Source organism: Carassius auratus, unplaced genomic scaffold (genome assembly GCF_003368295.1).
Source record: "Carassius auratus strain Wakin unplaced genomic scaffold, ASM336829v1 scaf_tig00013545, whole genome shotgun sequence".
NCBI lineage: Eukaryota > Metazoa > Chordata > Actinopteri > Cypriniformes > Cyprinidae > Carassius > Carassius auratus.
The window spans coordinates 9,967-19,976 of NW_020524411.1; the positions used below are offsets into that span (position 1 = coordinate 9,967).

A 10,010-nucleotide genomic window follows, 5' to 3' on the forward strand; every position below is an offset into this window, starting at 1 on the left:
GCATGTCCCTCTGCAGCAGTTATTCCAGGTAAGTGATACTGTCTCTTTATAACAAACTCTATAACAAAGTTATACCAACCGACTGTTGCTATGCAGTTGCTTAGGTGTTCTTTTAGGGGCCATGAACACAGAAGGAGTCTTAGAAATGTGCACCAATGAATCTAAAAGAACAGAAGGTCGCAAAATACACATGATGCTCTTTCTAAACACAAAAAGCAGAAAGAAGCAATGCTACTGTCAAAGGGGGGTTTTCTACTGGTGCAGTAACAGGTACCTTGTACTTTTTTCAGAAACACCTCAGCTGGGGTTCCAAGTGAACCGTTCCATTACCAAAATGTGACGACCCTGCTGATCAATGATTTACAGGAGAGAATTGTCACTACCTGTGTCACTAAACTTGCGACAACAGATCTGTAAGATTTAGATCAGCACAGCCAGCAAAAGATCGAGCACACCTTTTTTTTTTACAATCAAAATAGAGCTGTTTTGTGGTCTGTTGAGAAAGTACAGACCCTCCTCTCAATGATAGCCAAGGATCGGATCCAACGAGAGCTTGATGGGGCAATGTGTATAATCCCACCCACTCTAAAGCGGTACTAAACTGCAATGCAAGATGAGACGAGTTGTACCAGCGGAAAGCGCCAAAAAGACCTCAGTACAGTTAATGTTTACATTGAAAACAAATTAAAAAGCAGCTTAGTAGAAAGCAAAAATGTTGTTTAAACCAACCGACGGTGCTTCTATGTAGTTGCTAGATTGTTAAATATTAGTTTACCCAAAAATGTAAAATACTGTCATACTCACCCCCAGGTTGTTCCACATCTGTAGTTTCTTAATTCTGTTGAACACAAAAGAAGATATTTTAAACAAACAGTTGATAGCCATTGACTTTTATAGTATGTAACTGTTTGCTTACCAAAATACCTTTTGTATTTTTTAGGTGAGCTATTCCTTTAAGTCCAAGTGATTTTAGCATTTTTTGCCACTCACTGATTGCTTAGAAAGTAAAATTAGATCTCTCATAGAACAAACTGAGCAGGCCAAGCTACACATCGAAGTAAAATAGTTAACACTTTATTTTGATATATTCTACTAACATTAAGTAACTCTGCAAAAACATTTCAACTAGCATCATTAAAGTTTAGTAGACTGTCTGCTTAATATCTTCTAACACATCTTCTAATACAACATACTGACTATGAGAAACAAGTATTTGTCAGCTTATTCTACTAACCCTAAACCTAACCTAACAGTCTTCTCTAAGAGTTAGACATGTAATTACAAAATAATGAGAATTAGTTGACATGTAGCTGCAAAGTTACTTATAGTTAGTAGAATGTCTAAAGTTGACTATCAAATAAAGTGTAAACTTAAAATATGTATAAGGTTAGGGATTTTTTTCATGTCCTTGTATTTCTAGTATGTGTACTAGCAACAGATGTCTTAGCATCACTATGTATTTATAAAGAGTATATAATAGGCCTATATACTGTAGTAAGGGGCTGTTCACACAGAACATGTTGCATTCTGTGCTGTTAAAAGAAGTTCAGCTTTTTTTGAAGATTTTTAAATTTGTCTTACATTTGAAATGCAAAAATGAGTTCTGTATAAATGGCCACTAAAATCCAGTGAATACAGTAGGTGTACATTTTGGTGTATTTGCGATCTATTGCAAACATGAGCAGAAGAAAGTGTGAAAAAAACAGCTCCTAAATTCCAACGTTTCCAATGAGTGCCAAAGAAATTAGCTCACACTGCACGCCAAGAGAAATGCCTGAGGGTGGGGGGCATGTCTGGAGAACACTCTGAAGAAACACATGTGCATGAAAGGACTCTGTCTGTTCTGAAATCTCCATCGAATCCTGTCAAGGGTATCAGACACAAGGGCACAGAGCCATAAAGATTAAATACAGACCCGATTCTTCTTTTACAGTCCACTATAATGTGAATCTCCGTACAGAGACATCCTTCAGAATAAGATCATTTGAAAGCAGAGAGCAGAAGGAAACCATGAGGAGATGATGCTGGCTGCTTTTAAGACTTGGCAGAGCTGGATTCAACAGAATTCAGCACATGCTTCTCTATCATCTAGGTTTCTTTTATGTCTCATTTCTGCTTTCTCATATCCATACATGGCCGCAAATGCTCGCTTTGTGTGAGGAGGAGAGGGAAAGTAAAAGGTGATGATGTTATACTCCCTACATGCTCAGACATCTCATCGTTCTGCATCTGTTATTGTCACACAAACACATGTATCCTATTGCACACACACTAGTTTCACTCATTTCCTGAAGCGATGAGACTGTAAAAATACACTGTTACTCCATTACCCTGACCACCACAGTACAGCACAGCTGAAATACTGTCCTGTAAAACACACAAAAACACAAGCCTGATTAGACCATCATCTGGTCTCCGAAACACTCCATACAAAATCTCTCACTCACACATTTACACTCATTCTCTCCTGATTCTAAACCTACAGAAGTGAGCACCTCTCCATCCCTAGAGAGAAAGTCTCTATAGCAACTCCTCACCTGTCCTCTAGCTCCATGTCTTCAGGGACAAGATGTCAGGAAAGAGTGTTGTAGTACATTTTTTTATTTACAATACACACATATTGAGATTTCCTGCTTAAAAGCATCCCTCCACAAGATAATATATACATATTAATAAGCGGGTGGATTCAGCTGTGGCGGGTAACACTGCCTAAACTACTAGCAACTTCGGCAGGTTGAATTTCATATACAGTAACAGAGCTCAACATTAATGCTTTGTGGATATTTTGAAGGGGCAAGTGAAAGAAAATGTTACTCGCCCGACCAGACAACAGACGTGATTAAAACATCTAATTAGGGAAGCGCAGAAATTTCAGCGAGAATGATTCTGATTTTGTTACATTTGATGCAAATGGCAATTTTATTTATAAATACAACCGACAGTGACAAGGTTAGCATTGCCCACGTAGCCTGTCTGTGTGAACGAATCTCGTGAAGAAATCAAAACAAACATGCAACTGCACACAAAAGAAACATACTGTTTTTTTTTTTTTTTTTATAAAAACAGGCACTTGGTTCATTCTTGAATCGTTTGAATGAACAACTCACTCAATAGGACATTCTTCTGAATTTTCTATTTTCTAGAGAAAACTGAAAAACACAATTTCCACAAAATTCGTAATGCTCCCAACTGTTTCTTGTGGACTAAATCAGCATTTTAGCAGACATCCCACCCTGCAAGAACTCATTTCAGGGAGGTAGCACCACCCTGAACAGCGCTGTCTCAAATGGTTCAAATAAATGGAAATGCAACTCTTATGCATGAAGCTCATTAACTTTACTTGTTCTGTGATGTGGCTTGCTTTACTGGATGGCTCAAAGTCATAGCAGTTTGTGTCAATGACTTTATTAATTTTGCATAAAATAAGAGCTAACTGTTTGATCTACTTGGCACATATATGACCAATCATCAGAGGATGCTCATTCTGTTGCAATTCAAAACTTACTATCATGGCAGTAGCCAGGGTGTGAAAATTACTGAGGTGACACTGAGATGTAGATGTTTGTGAAAGATGTTTTGATTTTAAAAGGATGGACACTGTAAAAATATACCTTAGTCTTTTTATAGCATTGTTAACACTTACTATAGATTAGGGGTGGATAATTTTATCAGTTGTTTATTACTTGAGCAACAATCCATATTACTGTTATAGTTTTCATTAATTATTATTGCTCTCTGATGGCTCTTATAGATGTTTTTTGAATGACTTTGTGAAAATGTAACGACTACTAAATAAAACAGCATAGTCTTCTTCATGGCTAGTGTTTGTGTATTTCGTTCTGTAACCTACTTGTTCTAACGTTACAGATCTGTGTACTAGTGTTGTATGCAAGTTCTGCAAGTGTAAAACTGCATTTTATGGGTTTTACTGACCATTTAAAGGCATTTCAACAGGTAAAATGGACTGCATGAAGTATAATCTGTCAAATATAACCCTCGAATGCAATGAAGTCATTTAGCTCATGCAATTCTTTTTACCTGTGTAGAAATAACCATAAAATGCAGTTTTACACCTGCCAAAAAGTGATTACAGTCTCTACTTATTGAATTAACTGTTCTTTCTGCCTCAAATGACTTTTTGGCAAGTGTAAAACTGCATTTTATGGGTTTTATTGTCCATTTAAAGATATTTCAACTGGTAAAGAGGACTAAATGAGGTATAATCTATTAAATATAACAACCATGAATGAAATCAAGTCATTTTGAGGCAGAAAGAACAGTTCACTCAAAAAGCAGAGTCTGTAATCACTTTTTGGCAAGTGTAAAACTGTAAAACTGAGCCAATCAGTTTTCTGCATTACACCAGCAATACAGTGCTGCCAGATATTGCTATTAAAACAAATAAAAACTGAAATATACAAAATAAACTTAAATTATTTCAAATATTTTGCAACGAAGATAAAATAAGAATAAAGTGTCGAATTAAGTGGAAAACACAAGTCCAAATAAGCCTACAATCGCTGGATCTGGCAACACAACAGAGCCTGCGCCTGCGCCCTGGAGATTTGTTTTCATACCACAGACACTAAACATCCTTGCAAACGGTCTAAACTGAATTATACATGCAGACACTCATATGGTGATCTCATAGCTGGCTACAGTTTTGATTATATATCACATGTGTCTCTCTCTCTCTTAAATCGTTCTCTTTACTCTTGCTCGTTCTCTCCCTTCCCTCCACAATTTCCGGGATATTGTATCTCATTTGCGGGTGCAGGGAGCTTCTGGGAGAGGTGGGTGACTGTATTAGAATAATTTCTGAAGGATCATGTGACACTGAAGACTGAAGTAATGGCTGAAGAAGTTCTGCTTTGCATTTTAATTGTCTTCAAAATATTTTTTCATTAATCTACCCCAAACCTTTAAACTGTAAAGTCATTTGATATTATCTGCAAATCAGTTTGAGTGAAAAGCAAAAAATATACATACATTTGGTCTCCTTCATGCTTTAGTGACTTAAGCGGAGATGAACTCAAGTTAAAAAAAATACAATATCCTTAAATCATAATGTTAGAAGAAATGTCCAACACATGTTTTTTCCCCTCTTTCTAAGCAACCGACAAGAAAGAGCATGTACTGCATTGTTATCTGAGCAGGTAGTAAATGACACCAAGAAGTGTGAAGATTTAGGGCTTTTTGCAGTATAGAGAACAAGTTAAGTGCAGTTAAGTATGAAAATTCAGTGTTTAGCTGAGCCCTAAATAGATGATTTGTGAACACCGCTATAATTAAATGTCAGAGGAGAACTTAACGATCTTGTTCCAACATGCAGCGTTTCACAGAACAGATCATGACAAAGTACCTTAGTCAATCAAAGAAAGGGTGACATCCAGCTTTAAGAAACTGCTGAATGTATGTGTCAGACAAAATGGAGTGACAAAAATGATCCACAGGAGGAGAACTCCGCATGCTGATACTAAAACACAAAGAACAAAGATGCCCTCTGCTGGTAAATCTTTACCAGATATACACACACAAGCTGGTTCATTTTTCAACACAAACAGTCATTTATCAAGTTTTAATAAGATTAAAATCAAACCGCAGAACTGCACAGAGATTAAACAGTAGTACAAACACTCAGACAGGAATGACAGAGGGTCAAGACATCAGTTTATTCCACTTATTACAAGAATTACATTTTAAAAAGGCAGTCATAAACATGAGAAAATAAATGTGCATATCCAATTACAAAAGAGACCATGATTAAAAATCATATTAACAGGCACATTTTGGTAATAACATTTGTGCAGTTTACAATGTGTTTTTTTTGGTAAGAGGTGTCAGAAAATAATCTGCATATAAAGTGGCAAAAAAACTCATTTGACTGTTCAAAAAATATTTGTGTGGGAAAAGTGAAAAAAAGAAAAAAAAAAATTAAGGTTTAGGTATAGACATGACCGAGTTATAATCCAAAAATACAAACCGAATAATGATTTCATTTTAAGAACTGGATTTTCATGATCATACACCTCAGCATATACATACACGTCAACAAATACACAAATATACATCCATGGACGACTAAAGCCACGTTCAAGGCATCATATTAACATTCAAATATCTTATGATGGAAATAAAGAATTATTTTCAAGGCAGTAACAAAAACTAATTGCTTTTTAAAAGTATTCTAATACATGAACATCACAGTTGTGAACAATATACGACAAGTTTGTTTTCTTCAATGTTATGCACGGATGCAAGAGCAACAACAAGGGCCTGAAGAGTTTGACAACTCTCAGGAGTACAGTAAATACCAGTGTATAAAAACTTGCATACTTAACTTTGTCATGGATAAAATTGTAGTTTATAAATACAAGCTTTTTGTACTGTTCATGAACCCATGTAAACACTTTGTTCATCCCAACAAACACTACATCAGGCTTCTGAACGGTGTGCTTGTCTTTCTATTAGCAGAGAGACAATATATAAATCACACATTCTTAGCCCTCATTCCTCATACCTGGGTGGACAACGTAATATTAAACATTTCAAATTGTGAGACTATATAAATACTACATGACACAAGTTTGATTTAGCTCTTCAGCAAGCAACCAATGAAGCAGTACGAAGAGTAACAGATTATTTATAGAGCGGATGTAGTTTCCTAGGGTGTGCTGACTACGAGGCCTAAATGTCTTTAATAGGAGACACAGCTGATGGTGAACAGTCACAGAAGAAATTAAATATTTGTAGTTAACTGGCAGGCCATAGACATGATTTAAACTATTCAATAAAGCTTAAGACAAATTTGAAAAAAGGTCCAGTGTTCATTTAAAAAAGAAAAACATATGCAGACCAGCAGGGGTCACTGTAACTTAGTTGGGGGCCACTGTGTAAAATTCTGTAATTAAGTCATCCAGCTGAGTCTCCATTTCCTGGCCTCTTTATAAGAAGGGAAAAAGCAAGGACAGCATGATCACAACAGCGACAGGCTTCATTTAGGTCTGGAAAACTGCTTGCAAAGTTTCATTCATTTGAAAACGAAACCCATACCTCTGAACTTTATCTCTGATTTGCAAGCTTGACCAAAAACTCTCGCTCTCAAAAAACAAAACAAAAAAAAAAACACCCTGAGAATCAGATCTGATAGGGAGCAAGCATATCATCTAGTTTTCCACCAAAAGAGTTAATGATTTTGTTCATTTTAAACATTTCTTTGACACAATGACCCAGTTTTGGCTCTGTTAATTCAAAGCTTTATGAGTTGCAACTGATTGGTCTGCTCCTGAAAGAAAAATATATATATTCTAGAAGGAAAAGAGCCAGTAATGCACGGCAAAAGCATACATGTGGAGGTCTGGGAATTCAATCTATATTCAGTTGGTATGCAAAACTGCTGTTGTCACAAATAGGGCTCTAAATTAGCCAACTCTTCATTTGATCTAAACCAGCATGGGCTGTGGTAATATGACATAATATAAACAGGAAGGCAATGTGTTCTTACATCAAAATAACTAGAGCAGCAAGTTTGGATTAGCCTTGTGATGGCTGCATAGAGTGTTCAAACACATCTGTTTACTGTAGCATAATGCAAACGGAATCCTCCTATAGAAAAGAAACCACATTTTATCAAAATGATTGACATTTATGTTCAGGTGTGCGGTGTATCGCCTGTGCCATGTTCAGACCAGCTGAACTGCATTTCCCACAATTCTCAGCACCGTTGATCTCAACCACAGAGAACTGTATAATACTTGTAACATTATCAGCAGAGTTTTTGACACCGAAACTCAAGCCATTGAAATACTGTGCGTGTGGCAATTTAGAGCTACATTTGAAATATATACACATCTAAAGAGCTCATCATCGCTTCTGACCTTTGACATGAAATTGAGTACATAAAGATGATAAATAAAATCACATTTAGAACAAATGGTAAAAATGGTAAAGAGCTAGTCCACCCAAAAATGACAATTTTGTCATCATTTACTCAATCTCATGTTGTTCCAAACTGCAGAACACAAAAGACGTCCATATGATGAAAGTCAATGGGGACGAAATAAATAAATAAAAAGTGATCCGTGACAGTTTTTTCTGGTTCAACAAATGAAAAAAAAAAAAAAAAAATTAATCATACAGTTCTAAAATGTCATGAGGATGTGTAAATTATGACCAAATTATCACTTTTGGGTGAACTAATCCTTTAAAGCAGCCAAAAACCCTGGACCAACAGTTCATTGACAGTTCAAAGCTGGGTTATTTAGCCCAGGCCCAGATTTTAATCATATGTTGAGGACTTCTGGGATGGACCAGCATCAGGACGTTATAGACACAGGCATTATCGCGATATTTCTCCTCAATATCAAAGGTCCTGAAGCCTTGTTCTTCTCAGGAGCAAGGCCCAATTTCTTAAGGCACATACCTGTGTAGACATCATCAATGGGGTAGAGTGGCACCAACCTCGAGACGTTACGAAGCTTCTGGAACCAGCTGTCCCGAGAACAAATAACCGCCCCCACCCGCATAAGCAGGGTACGTACCAACGAACATGCTTTCCGGGATAAAATACTTGACCTTTTTGTCCCGTTGTGGACCAGCGTTGGTAATCACATCTCCTACAAACAGTTCCCTGGCTTTGGCATGAGAAAGATTGCTTAGGAAGTCTATAATGCGGATGGTGTTAACAAAACATCGTCATCGCCCTTGAAGACGTAACTGACTCCAGGACAGCGGGTGTTCAGCCATTCCAGGAAAGCACTTCCTTGATGGTGAGGTTGAAGAAGGTGTCCCTAAAGTCCCATTGGAGAATATCTCCATGTATGGAGCTCTCATGGAGAAGCATCTTTGAGAGATCAGGAAAGTGGTCCTCCATGGCTGCATTCCCAAGAAGGAACACTGTAACGACCGTTCGGTTTGCAAGGAGGCCAGCTTTGCCCCACGACTCACGGATGGCCTGACGTCGATCAAAGTGCGGGACTAAAGATTTGATAGCTAGGAGGAGGAACGGTGGGTCTTTGCATATGTTTGGCTGATCCATCACGATGGGATAGGACCTGCAAGCGCATGAAAAGCAGAAAGTCCTTGAAGCGATCCGGTAGAGAGTTGTAATCCTTGACTTCGGTGGTCACCCTGAGTCAGGCTCACAGGAGTCCAAACTAACTGTGTCGTTTAACCAGTCTGGAAGCTTAATCGTGGAAGTTGAGCTTTTCTAGGTTGCGATTGTTGATGTAGTTTCAGCTGTTGCTGTCGGCGATTCCAGTAGGCGTCACTGGGGAGATCTTTTGCCCAGAAACGCTTCGTGGGAACCAGCTGCTTATTTTTGTTGCTGTCTCCCTTCCCAGCATTGAGAGAGACCTCCACCACTATGAAATGAACACCATTGTCATCATCACCATGACCTTCACCTTCCTCCGAGGTCCCTGCATGGTGTCGAGACTCACCACCTAAACAGCAGAGAAAAAAAATAACAGATAAGGACATGTTTAGGACTACATTCAGCACTACAGATTAAAAAATAACTAGGAAGTCATTGGTTTCTTAAACTTTTTTGAGCCAATGCGTGACTTTTTAGTTCACGAACAACAGACAGCGCTGAATACAGATCTCAAAAGTGCTGTCACTGTAGTGATACTGACTGTATGTGTGGCATATGCATTTTTAAAATACTTTTATTCAGCAAGCATGCAATAATTCTGATGATAATTAATCAAAAGTGACAATAAAGACGCATGGAAGGAAACACTAGAACACTAAAGATTGTGATCGACCAAGACCACTTTACAAGATAATATGGATTATTTGTGCATGTGTTGGCAACTAAAGTGTTTGAGTACTGCATGCTAATACGAAGTACAGATCGAGAAGACAAACTAGCGGTGGATACAAGCTCATTTACCTTGAAGGACTTGGCCCATTTCACGTCTGGCGGTTTTAATTTTAGAACGGCATCCCTAAAATTAAACCACGTGAACCTCTTTACGTTTAACTCTTTATGAGAGTCAACCCACAAA

At 37.7% G+C, this 10,010-nt stretch overlaps 1 pseudogene; it reads right to left on the bottom strand.

Moving 5' to 3' along the window:
* Positions 1–8,234: 8,234 nt before the first annotated feature.
* LOC113074062 (N-acetyllactosaminide beta-1,3-N-acetylglucosaminyltransferase 2-like) lies at positions 8,235–9,425 on the bottom strand (annotated as a pseudogene).
* Between the last annotated feature and the right edge of the window lie 585 nt (positions 9,426–10,010).